At 41.3% G+C, this 18,727-nt stretch overlaps 2 pseudogenes; one reads left to right on the top strand and one right to left on the bottom strand.

Annotated features, from left to right (window-relative positions):
- The first annotated feature begins 6,341 nt into the window (after nucleotides 1-6,341).
- LOC101046209 (apoptosis-inducing factor 1, mitochondrial pseudogene) lies at nucleotides 6,342-9,581 on the top strand (annotated as a pseudogene).
- Nucleotides 9,582-15,904: 6,323 nt separating this feature from the next.
- On the bottom strand, nucleotides 15,905-17,662 carry LOC101046526 (importin subunit alpha-1 pseudogene; annotated as a pseudogene).
- Nucleotides 17,663-18,727: the final 1,065 nt, after the last annotated feature.

The raw sequence follows: 18,727 nt of genomic DNA, 5'->3' as shown, positions 1-18,727 counted from the left end.
GACTGTTTCAAAGAGCTGAGCAGATGAGTTTGGTTTTATAGACAGAAAAGAGCTGAAGAAAGCAGAAACAGAAAACAAAATGCGAATCAGTAGTTTCAAAGTTACTTTCCTTGTAAAGGTTAAAGCAGAGGGGACTTCCTTGTCATGCTCATTAAAACTGGCCTATTTGGGGATTTGGCTATTTTCTCTCTCTCCTGATTGCTTGAAAGTTAAAATGTATAACAGCTTCAGCTTGGTGATATGGAACTTTATTATTTGTTACTTATTTTTTGAGATAGACTCTTGCTCTGTTGCCCACGCTGGAGTATGGTGATGCAATCTTGGCTCCCTGCAACCTCCGCCTCCAGGTTTCTAGCCATTCTCCTGCCTCAGCCTCTCTAGTAACTGGGATTACAGGTGGGATTTCACTTTTGATGGCAGTAAGAGGTGCCATTAGCTCTAAATCATAAGAAATAAAAATAGAAACTGATTTAGCAGAGAGGAAAAGGGTAATATTAATAGCTAAGTGCCTCAGGTATGTGGCATACCAATGCGAAGTTTGCCCACTTGCTCTGCAGCCCAGAGGAACAGAAGGGACTGGCTTCCATGCAGATAGAAGGCACGGGCCCCGGGCTGAAAACAGAGGAAGTGTTTGTATCTGTCAAAAGAACACGTCGACTCCAAAGCCTGGTGAATCACCTGTATTAGTTTGGTAAGACTGCCATGACAAAATATTTCAGACTGGGTAGCTTAAACAATAGACATTTATTTTCTTACAGTTCTGGAGGCTGGAATTTAGGTCAAGGTGTCAGCACCCCATTTTTCTCCCGAGTCTAGGTCCTTGGCCTTTAGATGGCGCCCTAATCACAGTTCCTCACATGCCCTTTTCTGTGTGCACTTGCGATCGAGCTGGATTAGGGCTCCACCCTTATGGCCACATTTAACCTTAATTAGCATTTTATTTATTTTTTAAATTATTATTTATTGAGATGGAGTGTCACCCTTTGGCCCAGGCTGGAGTGCAGAGGTGCAATCTTGGCTTACTGCAACCTCTGCCTCCTGGGTTCAAGCGATTCTCCTGCTTGGCCTCCTGAGTAGCTGGGATTACAGGCCACCATGCCCAGCTAATTTTTGTATTTTTGATGGAGATGGGGTTTCACCATGTTGGCCAGGCTGGTCTCAAACTCCTGACCTCAGGTGATCCACCGGCCTTAGCCTCCCAAAGTGCTGGGATTGCAAGTGTGAGGCACCCCACCAGGCCAATTACCACTTTAAAGACTATCTTGGGGCCAGGTGTGGTGGCTCACGACTGTAATCTCAGCCCTTTGGGAGACTGAGGCAGGCAGATCACCTGAGATCAGGAGTTTGAGACCAGCCTGGCCAACATGGTAAAACCCTGTCTCTACGAAAAATACCAAAATTATTTGAATGTGGTGGTGCATGTCTGTAAGCCCAGCTACTCAGGAGGCTGAGGCAGAAGAATTGCTTGAACCCAGGAAGCAAAGGTTACAGTGAACCGAGATGGGCCACTGCACTCCAGCCTGGGCAACAGAGCAAGACCCTGTCTCAGAAAAAAAAGACCAAAAAAGACCCTATCTTGGAATACAGTAGCATCAGGGATTGGGGATTCCACATACGAATTTTGGGGAGACATAAATTATTTCTCCTTTTCCCACTCCCCAGGCGATGAGTAAGGTTAGGAGGATAAAGCAGCAGGGGTCAAAATGAATGGCGGATAGAAAAAAGGGGTTCCTTGGCAGGTGAGGATCCCAAGCCACTTCTCTAGCCTTTCATAGTCAGCTCTCAGGCACAGGGCAGATGAGTTGTTCCTTCTTGGAACTGCTATAATACATCTATAGGATGCCTTTTATGAGTCATGAGGGTGGAAAAAAGGGTGTGCCAGATAACTCATGGGAAGATCCTCCCAAAATTAATGTGTGCTGCTCAGTAATGTAGAGGCCAAGCAGAAATATTATGAAAGTTCTAGACATTGTTAAGTCCTTTATTACGGTTCTTCTTGCTACCTAAGAAATAGATGGTTTGTTTGCAATCCTTGTGAACCTTTGCAGTATCTACAGCAATACCAGAGATCATGTTTATGGCGGGCTGTGAGCTTCTTGAAGGTAGATAGGTATCTAATTCAGCTTTGCATTTCCTGGCGCAGGGACAGAGTGTGTCCACAATAGGTGCTAAAACATGAATTCTGATGTTTGTAAGTGACTTCCCCTACCCCATGCATTATTATCATAACTACTTGGGAAATAATTTGTGGTATTTGAAAAGCAATTTGGAAATTTCAGAGATAACCAAATCCCTTTTAACCTTACCCTTGTAAACAAAAGCATATTTATATTATACTGTCATCCTTTGGTATCTGTGAAGATGAGTTCTAGGATGTCCTGCAGATAACGAAATCTGCAGCTACACAAGTCCTTGATACAAAATGATCTAGTATTTGCATATAACCTATGCACATCCTCACATATACTTTATTTTGTTTCTTGGGAGATGGAGTTTCGCTTTTGTTGCCAGGCTGGAGTGCAATGGTGTGATCTCAGCCCCCTGTAACCTCCGCCTCAGCGGAGGTTCTCCTGGCTCAGCCTCCTGAGTAGCTGGGATTACTGGTGCCCACTACCATGCCCAGTTAATTTTTGTAATTTTAGTAGAGATGGGGTTTGACCATGTTGGCCAGGATGGTCTTGAATTCCTGACCTCAGGTGATCTACCCTGTTGGCCTCCGAAAGTACTGGAATTATAGGTGTTGAGCCACCACGCCCAGCCTTTCCCATATACTTTAAATCATCTCTGGATTACTTATAATAGCTCATATAATGCAAATGCAGGGTAAATAGTTATTACCATATATTGTTTAGGGAATAATGACAAGCAAATAAAAGTCTGTACATGTCCAATGCAGACACAATTTTTTTTTGAATATTTTTGATTTGCAATTGGTTGAACCCATGAATGCAGAATCCATGGGACCCACGGGACCCATGGATATGGATTGAATGTGTGTGTGTGTGTGTGTGTGCGTGTGCGCGCGCGCACGCATGCACATTAGATCTTGGCTAAAATCCATTTGTAGATAAGGAAACTGAAGTTTGCAGAATTTGATGATTATCAGGACTAGAACTCAGATATTGTGCTTCTCTTTTACTTCGTTAAGCTAGCATAAGTTTTAAAATGTAAATCTGTGTTTACTTAAGCATCAAGTCTGAAATGCTTAAACGTTGCATTTAAACTGCAGAGCATGCTGTTGCCCAACACAGATAGAATTTCCTTTGAGAGTGGGTGCCAGATCATTTCCACTGGATATTAATTAGGTGGGTAAAAAGTGTTTAAATAAGCCGACTTCGAGTTTAGCATTGGTGTCTGAAGGAGAAAAAGATAAAAGGAATTTGTCAGAACAGCAGCAGCAAAAGTTTGAGACATTGCTTTTGTGTGGGAAAAGATTCTCCTTGCTGTGCAGAAATCTCTAGAAATGTTGCACTCCAGGGTTTGAGACACTGAGACGAAGCAATAAAAAATAAGCTAGCTTTCTTAGGAAAACTGAGCTGAAAACCAATGAGGCAAGAATAGTGCCAAGGTTCAGCCACGTTTTGACCTCACTTGCCCACCCGTGTTCAGATTGTCCAGTCATGAAGTGAAATGAGTTTGTCTGTTTTTGTCTGTTGGACATTCGTTTCCACAACAAGCTCACTCAGTGATTTAAAGGCAAGGATACTGTATATCAAGGCCATGTCCCAAATGTGGTTTTCCAATCACTGTGAGACTCTGGTATGAGAATTGACTAGATAATTCTACAGACTAATTGTCGTTAATACTTGCATATATTTAATTAATTTATATGCCACCACGTTCCACAAAAGGTATGAAGCAACTTAATTATGATATTTATGTAGTTCTTGACATTTCATGTGTTTTAGCAGGTTTTTTGTTAAGTGTGAATGCTAAGTCTCTGAGGTCAGTATTAACGGTCCATTTTTAAAGCAGGAGAAACTATAGCTTATATAGATTAGTTGACTTGCTTTGCTGTGAGGTAGTTATTACTGTTGTCTTCCTACTGGTGAAAAAGCGAAGCTTAAAGGAAAGAAGCAAATTTTTAAAGAAACACGTGGTTTGAGGTGATTCTGAGAGCTGTAGAATTTCCACTCAAATCTTCTAACCCCTATGGTATCCTCCTCAAAAGGGAACCAAGTTGCTCTTCTGTTGATTTTAGCCGGTAAAAAAAGAGTCATTCTGTTGATTCATATTTGTAAACATGATGTATTAGAACAGGGATGCAGTTTACAATGAATTTCAAATTATTTTGGCAATATGAGACACTCCATTTTTATTTCTAAAATACTAGTCCCTCCAGATAATTATGCTTGTGTTTACTTGTTTGATTTTATCCAATAAAAACTAAGATAAAGTTAACCATGGTGGAAAAACCTCTGCTGTCTTATTTGCGGAGAAGTCCTAAGTTGGTTTAAATTAGAAGTCCTAAGTTTTTATTTTTTATTTTTATTCTTTTTGAGACAGTGTCTTGCTGTTGTTGCCCAGGCTAGAGTGTGGTGGTGCAGTTACAGCTCACTGCAGCCTCCACTTTCCAGGCCCAACTGATCCTCCCACCTCAGCCTCTCAAGTAGGTGCGACTACAGGTGCATGCAACAACACCTGACTAAATTTTTATAGAGATGGGATTTCACTGTGTTGCCCAGGCTGGTCTCAAACTCCCAGGATCAAACAACTTACCTGCCTCAGCCTTCCAAAATGCTGGAATTACAGGCATGAGCCACCATACCTGGCCTGTAGTTGACTTTTGAAAAAGGGGTTAGAGTAGTGTGTTAACTTACGCTGTTTATCTTGTGCTCTCCATAAATACATTTTTAACTTAGCAAAATATACTTGATTACCTGTGACTCATTTTTTTACAATGAAAATGTAATTAGTTTCCAGGCCAGGTGCAGTGGCTCACACCTGTAATCCCAGCATTTTGGGAGGCTGAGGTGGGCGGATCACTTGAGGTCGTGAGTTCAAGACCAGCCTGGCCAATATGGTGAAACTCCATTTCTACTAAAAACACAAAAAATTAGCTGGGTATGGTGGTGTGCACCTGTAATCCCAGCTACGTGGGAGAATCACTTGAACCTGGGAGGTGGAGGTTGCAGTGAGCCCAGATAGTACCATTACACTGCAGCCTGGGTGACAGAGTAAGACTCAAAAAAAAAAAAAATGTAATTTGTTTCTAATTACATTTATCATGTTGGCGCAAAAGTAACTGCGGTTTTTGCCATTACTGTCAGTTACTTTTGTACCAACCTAAAAAGAAATTGTAAGAGGTGACAAGGGAAGCAGCACTGGGTACTATCCCTTTTGAAATCTGAACTTCTTTTGGCGGAGACTAAAAGCCCAAGGTCACTTCAAGAGACATTTTCTGAGAGTTATTTACCATGTATATAGTCAAAGTAAATAATTCAATGAGCTGTCTGGGTTTTGCTGAATACTATGTAACCATAAATATTATTCTAACAGCTATTTGAATAATGTAAGATTATATTATTCCTGGCCATATAAGATTCTGACTCTAAGAGACAGATATAAGTGAACCTGGAATGCTGTAGCTCAGCCCCCTACCTACTCTAGAGGTTGCTTGAACCTAGCCTCTGTCCTTCTCTGTCTGGAGTGGGGTTGTGGTCCTTGCGATTTTATGCAGACTGCCATTTATCTTTGTTTTATTGATGTCAGGGGTGTCAGATTTGAAATGCTCACTGAAGGGGTCCTCTAAGAAGGGCCTGGAGCTAATGGCAGGGAGTGCTGCACTAATGCTTTTATGGACATGGTAAGCATTTCTCTGCAGCCCAGTTGTAACGTCATACCTGGGCAAGATGCCTCTTTCTGGGTGACTGAGACCAGCTACTGAGATGGCATGAGTTCAGGCTCCTGCAACAGGTGGCAGCCTTTATGATTTTTTACACACTCGCATTCTGCTCTGTAAATGGCTTTTAGGATGGAAAATTAATCCTGCAGTCTCAGCATGCATACTTGAACCATTCTCACAGTCTTCAACTCCGATTGAGATCTTTCCATCTTGCATCAGCTCCACTTCTTCTCTGGAACTCAGTCCTTTATTATTTTTATAGTTTTTGGTCAGTCATCTGCCTAGGATTCTGCCAACAGATGAGCCGTAGGTCTTCTCAAAGCTTTTATAACAAGTAGGTGACTAGCTTTTTACTTCCTAATATACAATGTGGACTTTTGCAAATATGTTGTGAATAATTAAATTGAGTGTGTTCTACAATCACTAGAGAAAAAATTAAATGTAAAACACAAACATTAGATGGTGTTGAACCTGTTGGTCTGATGTGAATGCAAGGAAAAGAGGAGGTTCCGAGTTTCAGTTGCTAAAATGTTCTGGTATGGAGGCCTTGTGGTGGGTGCTTTGAAGCTGAAGCTGGTCCCCTTGGTACAGATGGTGTGCGTCTGCAGCCCAAGGCACAGGAACTGGCTTCTAGGCAACTTATTCCAGCGATGGCATGTTCCTCTAGAACTCCAGATGACACGATAAATGGCTAGCTCTGGTGCACCAGGGGGCAGAATAGATAATTCTGTGTGAAGTCCTTATTTTGGGCTTATCAACAGTAGGAGCTGGTGCATATGCCTACAAGACTATAAAAGATAACCAAAAAAGATATCATGAAAGAATGCTAGGATTAGGGCTGACATCAGAAGAGAAGCTAAAAAGGACCACATTATCTGCTTTAGGTGGAGAGCCAGTTCCTCAAGCCAGCATACCAAGTCATGTCCCTTTCCTGCTAACTGGTGGAGGAAGTGCTGCTTTTGCTGTAGCCAGAGCCACCTGGGCTCGGGATCCTGCGGCTGGGGTCCTGATCATGTCTGAAGATCCTGAGGTGCCATACATGCAATCTCTTCTTTCTAAAGAATCATGATATAAAAGTTGACAAATGGGACCTAATTAACCTAAAGAGCATCTGCATAGCAAAAGGAACTATCAACAGAGTAAACAGCCTACTGAAAGAGAGAAAATATTTGCAAACTATGCATCTAACACAGGTCTAATATCCAGAATCTATAAGGAACTTAAACAAAATCACAAGTGAAAAAACAACCCCATTAAAAATAATGGGCAAAGGACATGAGTAGACACTTTTGAAAAGAAGACATACACACGGCCCAATAAGCATATGAAAAAATGCTCAACATCATTAATTATTAGAGAAATATGAATCAAAATCACAATGACATACCATCTCACACCAGTAAGAATGACTGTTATTAAAAAGTCAAAAAATAACAGATGCTGGTGAGGTTGCAGAGAAAGGGCATGGTTATACACTGTTGGTGGGAGTGTAAATTAGTTCAGCCGGTGTGGAAAGCAGTTTGGTGATTTCTGAAAGAACTTAAAACAGAATTAACCTTCGACCCAGCAATCCTATTACTGAGTATACACCCAAAGGAATATAAACCATTCTACCATAAGGACACTTGCATGTATATGTTCGTTGCAGCACTATCCACAATAGCAAAGGTATGGAATCACCCCAAATGCCCATCAGTGGTAGACTGGATGAAAAAACGTGGTACATATCCATACACCATGGAGTACTTCATAGCCATAAAAAGAATAAAATTACGTCCTTTGCAGCAACATGGATGGAGCTAGAGGCCACTATCATAAGTGAACTAACATAGGAACAGAGAACCAAATATCACATGTTCTCACTTAAAGGTGGGAGCTAAACACTGAGTACATATGGACACAAAGAAGAGAACAGTGCACACTGGGGCCTACTAAAGGTGGAGGGTGGGAGGAGGGTGAGGATCGAAAACCACTTATCGCCGGGCGCGGTGGCTCAAGCCTGTAATCCCAGCACTTTGGGAGGCCGAGGCGGGTGGATCACGAAGTCGAGAGTTCGAGACCATCCTGGTCGACATGGTGAAACCCCGTCTCTACTAAAAATACAAAAAATTCAGCTGGGCATGGTGGCGTGTGCCTGTAATCCCAGCTACTCAGGAGGCTGAGGCAGGAGAATTGCCTGAACCCAGGGGGCGGAGGTTGCGGTGAGCCGAGATCGCGCCATTGCACTCCAGCCTGGGTAACAAGAGTGAAACTCCGTCTCAAAAAAAAAAAAAAAAAAAAAAAAAAAAGAAAACCACTTATCAGGTACTATGCTTATTACTTGAGTGATGAAATAGTCTGTATAGCAAACCCCTATGATGTACAACTTACCTGTGTAACCTGCATGTGTACCCTTGAACCTAAAATAAAAGTGAAAAACAAACACAAATTTCCAATGAACTGTGTTTTTCAGATGACTCAAATGTCACAGAGATATTGATTCAGACAGTGGAATGGAAAAAGAGAGAAGCATGTATTTCCAGGCACTTCTTTCTGTGTCTCCGCTCAGGACTTGCCTCACATTGAGAATGGTTGGTGTGGCCATGCTCACCAGGAAGTAGGTGGTATAGCTGAAAGTGAGAGGCAACACAGTGAAACTTAAAGTTAATGATGGCTCTCAAATAACCTGTGAAAACAGATTGATTGCAACAAGAGGTCCTCCTCAAGAAGTCTGTCTGACATTGATGAAGCTGGATCAGAGGTGAAGAATAGAGCAACACTTTCCAGAGAGACTCAAGACTCTAGAACTTTGGAGAAGATTTCACAGGAAGTCAAGTCAATTATGATTATTGGTGGGGGCTTGCTGGTGGTGAACTGACTGGCCTGTCCTCTTGGCAGAAAAGGTTGGAGCCTTGGGGACAGAAGTGATTCAACTGTTTTCTGAGAAAGGAAATATGGGAAAGGTCTTTGCAAATCCCTCTGCAACAGAGCCACAGAAAGTCAGACGACACAGGGTTAAGATGATGCCCATTGCTATTGTGCAGTTTGCTGGAGTCAGCAGTGGCATGCTACTCATCACGTTGAAAGATGGCGGGAAGGTAGAAACTGATGACATAGCAGCAGCCCTGAGCCTGAAGCCCAGTGCTGAGTTGGCCAAGAACTAGTGGGCTGGAAATAGACCCAGATTTTGGTGGATTCTGGGTAAATGCGGAGCTATACACATGCTCAGACCTCCGGGTGTCAGGGGATGCTGCATGCTCTAAGATATACATTTGGGGAGGAGGTGGTTAGAGCACCATGATCATGGTTTTGTGAGTGGAAGATAAGCTGGAGAAAATGTGACTGGAGTTGCTAAGCTGTACTGGCACCAGTCAGTGTTCTGGAATGATTTGAACCCTGATTCTGGCTATGAAACTTATCAGCCCACAGTTGGTGTTTTTGCGAAAGCAGCTGCACAAGACAATCCAAAATCTGCCACGGAACAATCAGGAACTGTTATCTGATCAGAGTGAAACTGTGTCCGAGGCCTCAGAAATTCCTCTTTCTCCCAGCACCGGTGCAGTTCCAAGGCTGCACTCCAGGGATAGGACTATGGCAAGGATGGCACTTCTGATCCCAGGAACAGAGTGGACGTGGGGATCATGCTCTGTGGAACATCTTTAATCTAGTGCCAGTAGCAAGGAAGACCATTGAGGATGGTGAACAACTTGAAGATCTCAAAGAAATGGCCAAACTGCTCAACATTCATGAGCACTGAAGCCCACAGTGGAATAGACAAGCACTTCAGTGTCCCTGAGAGTGGGTTGCATTGGTAAAGGAGCAGTTTTTAAAAAATTCAGCAAATTTTCCCTGTGTGTACGCACGTGAATAATCAAGTCTTGTGAATATTTTGAACCGTGTAGGCAAATTCTTAATTTTCACGTCATGAAAAAATTCTGATTCTTCTAAAAAAAAACAGGAATTAGACATTAAACTTAAACAAAACAATAGAAATAAAAATAACATTAAAAGTTAGGGGTGACCAAGATAACATTTCACAAACATTTCTTGTAAACATGTAGTTCTGGGCTTATTCTCAGGCATGCTGGAAATTTGAATGATTCACATATAATGTCTTTAAAATGGTCATTGGCCTACTTTACTCAGAATATGTTGAATGCAGCTTTTGTCTAAAGATTGGGAAACAGATACACATTTTGAGGCTTGTATGAGAACCTTCCCTGGGCTTTTGAAGAAAGGCTGTTCCCAGTATTGACTTTACTTTTGGAATCTAGGACACAGCTGAAATTGCTTAGTGCCAATGACTGTCTCATCTGGAGTAATCTTTCTCACAATCTTTTTTGACCTAATAGATATTTCAGTCTCACACATTTGCCAGACATCAGCTTTATTTTCTTCTCACTGATTCCTTGAAGAGAACTGATGGTTCATTGGAATGAGAAAATAAAAACAAAACCAACTTTACTTTCTAAAACAATGTTTTGGAACTATGATTACAGTTTAACATGAGATAAAATAGACTTGCTCATCTAATAAACTTTGGCGCCCTTAGTATATATCCAGACATTACCTAATGTAGCATTGAAAACCAATAGTTTTTGTGTATCCTTTCCCCAGTAGATTGGTATTTGGGTTATTTCCAGTTTTTGGTGTTTATCAATTAAGCTGTATATACCCATTTTTATACTGTTTTTTATGTGAACCTAAGTTTTTATTTCACTTATGTAAATACCTAGAATAATTGTTATATTGTATGGTAAATGTGCTTTTAACTTTAAGGAAACTGCTAGACTATTTTCCAAATTGGATGGATGTATATTTCATATTCCTACTGGGAATTGAGAAGAGTTCCAATTGCTCAGCATCATTTTGAGCACTTAGTATTGCCAATTTAAAAAATCACAGCCGTTTAGGTGGATCACCTAAGGTCAGAAGTTTGAGACTAACTTGGCCAACATGGTGAAACCCTGTCTCTACTAAAAAAACACAAAAATTAGCCAGGCGTGGTGACAGGCACCTGTAAATCCAACTACTCAGGAGGCTGAGGCAGGAGAATCACTTGAACCTGGGAGGTAGATGTTGCAGTGAGCTGAGATCATGCTATCGCATTCCAGCCTGGGCAAGAAGAGAAAAAGTCTATCTTAAAAAAAAAAAAAAAAAAGAAAAAAGAAAAAGGAAAATTACAGTCATTATAATAGGTATATAGTGATATCTCATTATGGTTTTAATTTTGATTTCCCTGATGACTAGTGATATTGAGCATCTTTTCATGTGCTTATTGCCATCCGTATGTCTCTGGTGAAGTGTTTGTTCAAGTCTTTTGCCTATTAAATAATTTAAAAAAGTTATCATTTTAAGAACTCTCCATATATCCTGGATACAGGTCCCTTATCAGATATGCTATTTGCAAATATTGTCTCATAGTCTGTGGCTTTTCTTTCCTTTTCTTTCTTTCTTTCTTTCTTTTTTTTTTTTTTTTTTTGAGAGAGGGAGGCTCACTTTGTCACCCAGGCTGGTGAGCAGTGGCACAATCTTGGCTCATCACAACCTCCTGGGTTCAAGCAATTCTCCTGCCTCAGCTTCCCAAGTAGGTGGGACTACAGGCGTGTGCCACCATGCCCAGCTAATTTTGTATTTTAAGTAGAGACAGGGTTTAACTATATGCTGGCTGGTCTGGTCTTAAGCCCCTGACCTCAAGTGATCTACCCATGTCAGCCTCCCAGAGTGCTGGGATTATAGGCATGAGCCACTGCTCCGAGCCAGTTGTGGCTTTTCTTTTCATCTCATGTCTTGAGAGTGTCTTTCACAGAGCAGGAGTTCTTAATTTTGAAGCCAAATTTATCTATATTTTTCTTTATGAATTGGATTTTTGGGCTGGGCGCAGTGGCTCACGCCTGTAATCCTAGCACTTTGGGAGGCCAAGGCGGCTGGATCACGAGGTCAGGAGTTTGAGATCAGCCTGGCCAATGTAGCGAACTCTGTCTCTTCTAAAAATACAAAAATTAGCTGGGCATGGTGGTGCATGCCTATAATCCTAGCTACTGGGGAGGCTGAGGCAGGAGAATAGTTTGAACCCAGGAGGTGAAGATTGTAGTGAGCCACTATCAGGCCACTGCACTCCACTCTGCCCTGGGCAACAGAGGGAGACTCCATCTCAAAAAAAAAAAAAAAAAAAAAAAAGAATTGGACTTTTAGTGTCCTGTGTTGTGGAGTATATCTCAGTGGCAAAAGGGAGCAAACTGCTAATACACAGAATAACATTGTTGAATCTCACACACACTAAATTAAGTGAAAGAAGCCTGCCCCCAAAGGCTACATGTTATGATTCCATTTATCTGATATTTTGGAAAAGACAAAACTAGAAAGACAGAAAGTAGGTCTATAGTGTCCAGGAGCTAGAGGTGGGAGTGGGGACAGAGGAGCTGACTCTGAAGAGGAAAGGGGAATTTTTTGGGGGCAATTCTGCTATCCTATATCTTGATTGTGCTGCAGATGGCACAACTATGTGTGCTTGTAAAAACTTACAGAGCTGTCCACTAAAAAGGGTGGTTTTATTGTATTCTCTGTGTTCCCCAAAACTATTTTATCTACTTCATGGGCACTCTATGATGGAATAACTTCCAGCTTCCTATGTAATTATGCCAGGCTATGTAAGTGAATCTTGCGAAGGTATGTGTGCTCTTCCAATCCTGATCCATTAAAACCTCTTGCGAATCTCCATTCTTTCACTTCCCCAGATTCTGGATAGATGCACAAGATCCAGCAACAGATTCTATGAGGTTGAGGTTCCATGGCATGGTGCAACCATGAGGTTCTGTAGTTGAGGTTCTATGGCGTTATAGAACCATGAGGTTCTATATTCTGTAGTTGAGGTTGTATGGAATGGTGGAACCGTAAGTTTCTAGAGTTGAGGTTCTATGGCATGATGGAATCATGAGCTTTTGTAATTGAGGTTCCATGGCATGGTGGAAACATGAGGTTCTATAGCTGAGGTTTATGGCATGGTGGAACCATGAGGTTCTGTGAGGTTCTTTAGTTGAGGTCTTATGGCATAGTGGAGCCTCCAGGTGGAAGTAAAATTGGTGGTCATTCAGTTGGATTGTAAAATGAATAGAAAATAAAACTTTTTTTGTTAAGCCAACTGAAATTTATTAGGTTTGTTTGTTACAGTGCTTTGTATTACTTAGCCTAAACCAAACAGGAAAAAGTACTTCCTTACCTGTTAAGGCATATTAAAAGGTTGGAATTTTTGAGAAGAGGATAATGAGGTGATACATCCATGAGGATGGAAAGAAATATTCAATATCTCAAAGCTAGAATGAGTTGAATATTTCATCTACCCAACTGAGTTATCATGCATTTCAATTAAGTATAAAATGTATGATGACCATTGCGTAGGTACTAAAAAATGAGCTTTACTATCTTTGGGTCAACTCTGTGCATTAGTTCAACTTTATTTAATTTGTGGGGCAACCATTATAAGTCCCTACAACCTATGCATAAAGCTGTATAATAGACAGGTGGTTAGAACATTTAGTGGCAGTTTTCTAAAGGTCTGCAAGGAGAAATGCTAATTTCAAGGTCTTTCTCTCTCTACTCCATTTACTCCCAGTGGGTGACAACAGAGAACATCATGCAATCCACATAGCTGTGAACAATGAGGAAAGAAACCTCTGCAGCTTAGAGGTGGCACTCTATCAGCGTTTTGTCAGAGAACCTTTATAGATGAGTGAATGTTTTTTGCCGTTTGAAAATCTCTGTCTCTGCAAGATGCCATGCTAGGCACTGTACGTAATTAAAATAGCTGAGTTCTCATCTCCAAGGAATTTACAACCATAGACAGCACAGTGAAGACAGGTGTTAACTTGAAGGCAGCACATAAACAGTGAATTCTCAAGACCCTTCTCTTCCCCTCCCTCTCCCCTTCCCCTCAGCTCTCCTTTTCCTTCCCTACCCCCTTCCCTTCCTTCCTCTCCCCTCTCCTCTCTAACAGAGTCTCACTCTGTCACCCAGGCTAGAGTGCAGTGGTGCAATCTCGGCTCACTTGAACCTCTGCCTGTAGAGTTCAAATAGTTTTCGTGCCTCAGCCTCCCGAGTAGTTGAGACTACAGGTATGTGCCACCATGCCTGGCTAATTTTTGTATTTTTAGTAAACACGGATTTCACCATGTTGGCTAGGCTGGTCTTGAACTCCTGACCTCAGGTGATCTGCTTGCCTCAGCCTCCCAAAGTGCTGAGATTACAGGTGTGAGCCACCAAGTGTGGCCATGATCCTTGTATTTTTAGTACTGGGTTTTTTTTTTTTTTTTTTTTTTTTTTTTTTTTTTTTTAGGCAGAGTCTCCCTTTGTGACCCAGACTGGAGTGCAGTGATGCCATCTCGGCTCACTGCAACCTCTGCCCCTCAGGGTCAAGGGATTGTCGTGCCTCAGCAGCCTCCCAAGTACCTAGGATCACAGGTGCCCACCACCATGCTCAGCTAATTTTTGCAATTTTAGTAGAGATGGGGTTTCACCATGTTGGTCAGACTGGTCTTGAACTCCAGACCTCAAGTGATCCACCCATCTCAGCTTCCCAGAGTGCTGGGATTACAGGTGTGTGTGGCTTCATTTGGTTTGCTCCCAAATTCCTTCTAAATTTCTTTTGCATATGCCCCTTCCAGTTAATTTCATTGTTGGATGCATATATTTTTGTAAAGCAACCCATTCTTGCATTTATTTTAGGGAGGCACTTGAAGTTGTCATCCACTGTACCACATGGTGGCCCTTGTATGAAGATCCAAGACACATGTGGAAATTAAAGATTTAATTTTTAGTCCTGTGGAGGGTTTGTTGGTCATCAGCAACTTGAGGCTTAACTTGGGCCCAATTTTATAATTTTAGTAAATTATAATAATAACTATAATATGTATAACTGTATCCTAGTACTTGGTCTTATTGTTCAGATAGTTTTTCTTAACCATGTTTTATTTTTGTGTGTTTATTTTTTATTTTGTTGAATTAATTTTGTCTTTCATCGGTATTTGTCTGTTCTTCATATTCTTTGTGTCTTCGTACGTAAATAATTCCTGTAAATAACATTTATTGTCAACATTCTGTCAATGCTAGTTCACACTTTGTATTAATTTCAGACATATTTTTCAGTTTAATACTCAGGGTCATATTTTCAACATATTAAAAATAAGTAAGGAGGAAGAGAAACTGGGAGTATGTAAAGATGGGAAAGTTTAATTGTTGTAGCTATTTGGGAAGACAAAGGTGTGAAGGAAATAATATTACCTACTTACATAAAATTCGGTGTTCCTTATAGTTTTAAGCAGCCAGTGTTTTAAGAAATAATTGTCATTTAAAACAGTAAAAATATTATATATCACAATAAAGAAAATTTCTGAGGTTATAAATCACAATGCTTAAAATTGAGAACTTTGTGAATCCCCTAACTTCCTTCCCTACAAATAAGCAATTTTTTTTCTGCCATTTAGATAATCATAATATGCTTTGCTTCTGGGGATTGATGACACTACCATTTAATTAAATAATAGTTTTTAAAGCAGATTTCATTTGATCACTTCCCTTAAGTATAATTCTTGACTGGTGTGTCCCTCATGGAACTGTTGCTTATTTCACTGCTTGAAGAAAATCTTAGCTGTAGTTTGAAGTCATCAAAAATTTATTAATATTCATTTTTTTTAGTTGTGTATCCTTCTTATCTTTAGAAAAGGATGATGATATTCTTAGGTGATCTGCCACAGGGGCTATGCAGTTAATTACTCTGTTGTCTTTGAAATTCTTTATTTGGTGTCCATTCTGTCTTGGTTTCCTCTTACCTCACTGGCTTGCCTTTCTAATTTTTTTTTTTTTTGAGGGTTTCTGGAAAATTTTATTCATACTTCTAAAAAAGTGCAACCAGGACTGCCTCTGATTAATTGCATCAGTTTGCATAGGTTATCCTTCACTTGCAACATTAAGGGTCCCACATTAGAAAGCAATACATAGGCATGGTGAAGTAAAGGGTGGGTTTTAATGTTTATTTACAGGAGGCTGCCAAGATACGAAATTCCACATAGAAATAAGAAGTGTAGCCAGAGGACAAGCTTCATACAGTATGTACAGTTGGAACTGTTCAAGTATAGTTTCAGTGTAAAAAGTGCTACAATAACAAACCACATTTATAAAGAGTTCTTCGTAGATAAACAGGAAGACAAAATACCAAACATAGTACACAACAGATTTATACCTCAGCTACATGATCTAAAAGTTAAAGGTCCCAGGAATCCCATCCTGAACTTGGAAGGTATAGCCTTCAGAGGTAGCTTCTGGCACAACATTTTGATCTTCCTCTTCCTCTACAGAGAAATACTTCTCAATTAAGTTTAATGAAGCCTTATACACAGATTCATTTTCATGGTTTTGCAGAGCTTCAATTTTGTCTAAGCCTTCACATTCTTCAATCATTAAACTAAGTTTCTCAGTTTCACCTAGTTTCTCAGCAGCCTGAAAGATATTTGAAATGGCATCCAGGATAACCAGAATAATCTTGGTATCTTTTGCAGTTAAAAGGTTCATCAACGGTTCTATTACACCACAATGAACAAGGTACACAATCTGTTCAACTGTTCCACCACTGGTATAGTTGGTCACAGCCCATACAGCTTCCTTTTGTGTCTTAAAATCTGCCTTAGAAAGAACACTGACAAGGAATGGGACTAATCCATGATTCACAACTTGCTGTATCTGGTCCTGACGGCCAGCTGTGATGTTTGACATTGTCCATGTAGCTTCCTTCTGAATGTTAGTTTTGGGGTTGGTGAGCAGGCTGGGAAAGATGGCAAGCGCTCCTGCATCGATCACAACCTGAGTCTGCTCATCTGTACCAGTGACAATATTCCCTATGGCTCGTAGTGCAGGAGTCACAATCGGCAATTCACAAGCTCCTAGAAGCTTCACAAGTTGGGGCACAACTCCTGTTTTCACGACCATGTCAATTCGTTCATTTGGACCATCAGTAAGGTAGGAAATAGCCCAACAAGTATCTGCTAATACTTCTGGATCATCATGATGCAGGAGCCGAACTAAGGTAGGAAGAATCTGCTCAACAGCATCTAACGGGGGTGCAGGATTCTTGTTGTGGCAAAGATTTGAAAGTGTCCAGGTAAGATTACGTAAGTAACCACATGCCAAAGATGACATATCAGGAACTGCAAGAAGAGCCAAGAGTGGGTCAACTGCACCGTATTTAATAACCAAGTCTCGGAACACTGAGCCATCACCTGCAATGTTTCCTAGAGCCCATACAGCTTGTTCACTGATGTGAGCATGGGGAGATGCCAACAGAGAAATGAATGCTGGGATGGCACCTCCATCTACCACAGCCTTGGTTTGTTCTGATGTCCCAGAAGCAATGTTAGTGAGTGGCCAAGCAGATTCAAACTGAATGGGACTACAATCAGTTCTGCCCAAGAAGGACACAAATTTTGGAATCAAACCAGCCCGGATTATGTTGTCTATGGGGGGCTGTTTTTCTCTACAAAGTAGTTTCCTGGCAGCTTGAGTAGCTTGGAGCTGATTTTCCACATTGTTGCTATTTATGCCTTTGACAATGTCATCAACAGACCAATTTACAGTGCCCTGGTTGTTGCGGTTTTCCTGCAGCGGAGAAGTAGTATCATCAGGAAATGAGCTTACATTTCTCCTCTTCAGCATCTGATCATCCTTCTTAGCTTTCCTCAGCTCCACATTGACTTCTATTCTGCGACGCCTCATTTCTGTACTGTCTTTTCCCTTGTTCTTGAATCTGTTAAGACGGGTAGCTGGTGTATGTGCATTCTCATTGGTGGACATGGTTATGAGACAAAGGGAGAAAGCTGTGAAGCGGGCCCGGACTTCCACAGGAGGCTTAAGCGGGGATCCGCGGCTGTAGGGAGGCTGCGCTACAAGCGACCACTTCGGCTCAGCTCAAAGACCTTGTTGCCTTTCTAATTTACCTGCTTGGTACTTAAAAGAAAAACTGCCTAGCCTTTGAAAATTGGAATACCCCTGGGGTGCTTTTCTTCATCTATACCAGCCCCTTGGAGACCTCACACAGTCTTGTGGCTTAAATATATTATTCTGACAACTCCAGAATTTATATCTCCAGACCTTGCCCCTAAACTACAGTCTTGTATATCCACCTGCCTATGTGACATTTGCAGCTGGATCTCAAATCTTCCACTTCCTTCCCATCACCTCCCCTCCCTTTTTTTTTTTCTGAGACACAGTCTGGTTCTGTCGCCTAGGCTGGAGTGTAGTGGTGCTATCTCAGCTCACTGCAACCTCCACCCTGGGTTTAAGCAATTCTCCTGCTTCAGCCTCCTGAGTAGCTGGGATTACAGGCATGTGCCACCATGCCTGGGTAATTTTTTTTTGGTATTTTTAGTAGATACGAGGTTTCATCATGTTGGCCAGGCTGGTCTGAAACTCCTGACCTCAAGTGATCCACCCACCTCAGCCTCCCAAATTGCTGGGATTACAGATATGGGAGCCAGTCCACTTGGACAGACCTTACATTTCTTAAACTTAGCTCCCAATTATTTCCAAAGCTGGATCCTCTCAGAATCTTCCCTAGGTCAGGTACATGCAGATAGCTATGCAAGCCAAAAGTCTTGGAGTTATCTTCAACTCTGCTTTTAATTTCACATCCCAAGTGCAGTCTGTCTGTCATCCTACTGGTTCGTTTTTCAAGCTGTGTCAAGAGTCTAACTGCTTCTACTATTGTTAACACTCTGATCCAAACCACCACAGTAGTAGACTTGGATAGTTGTAGTAGCCTCCTATGTTAGTCATGACACTAACTGCTGTGGCAAACAATTCTAGAGTCTCAGAGGCTTAGAGCAATAAGTGTTTATCATTTTCTAACATGATAGTGGG

Source organism: Saimiri boliviensis, chromosome 8 (assembly GCF_048565385.1).
Source record: "Saimiri boliviensis isolate mSaiBol1 chromosome 8, mSaiBol1.pri, whole genome shotgun sequence".
NCBI classification, from domain to species: Eukaryota; Metazoa; Chordata; class Mammalia; order Primates; family Cebidae; genus Saimiri; species Saimiri boliviensis.
The sequence above is the reverse complement of the archived record's forward strand: the minus strand, read 5'-3'. Positions and strand labels throughout refer to the sequence as shown.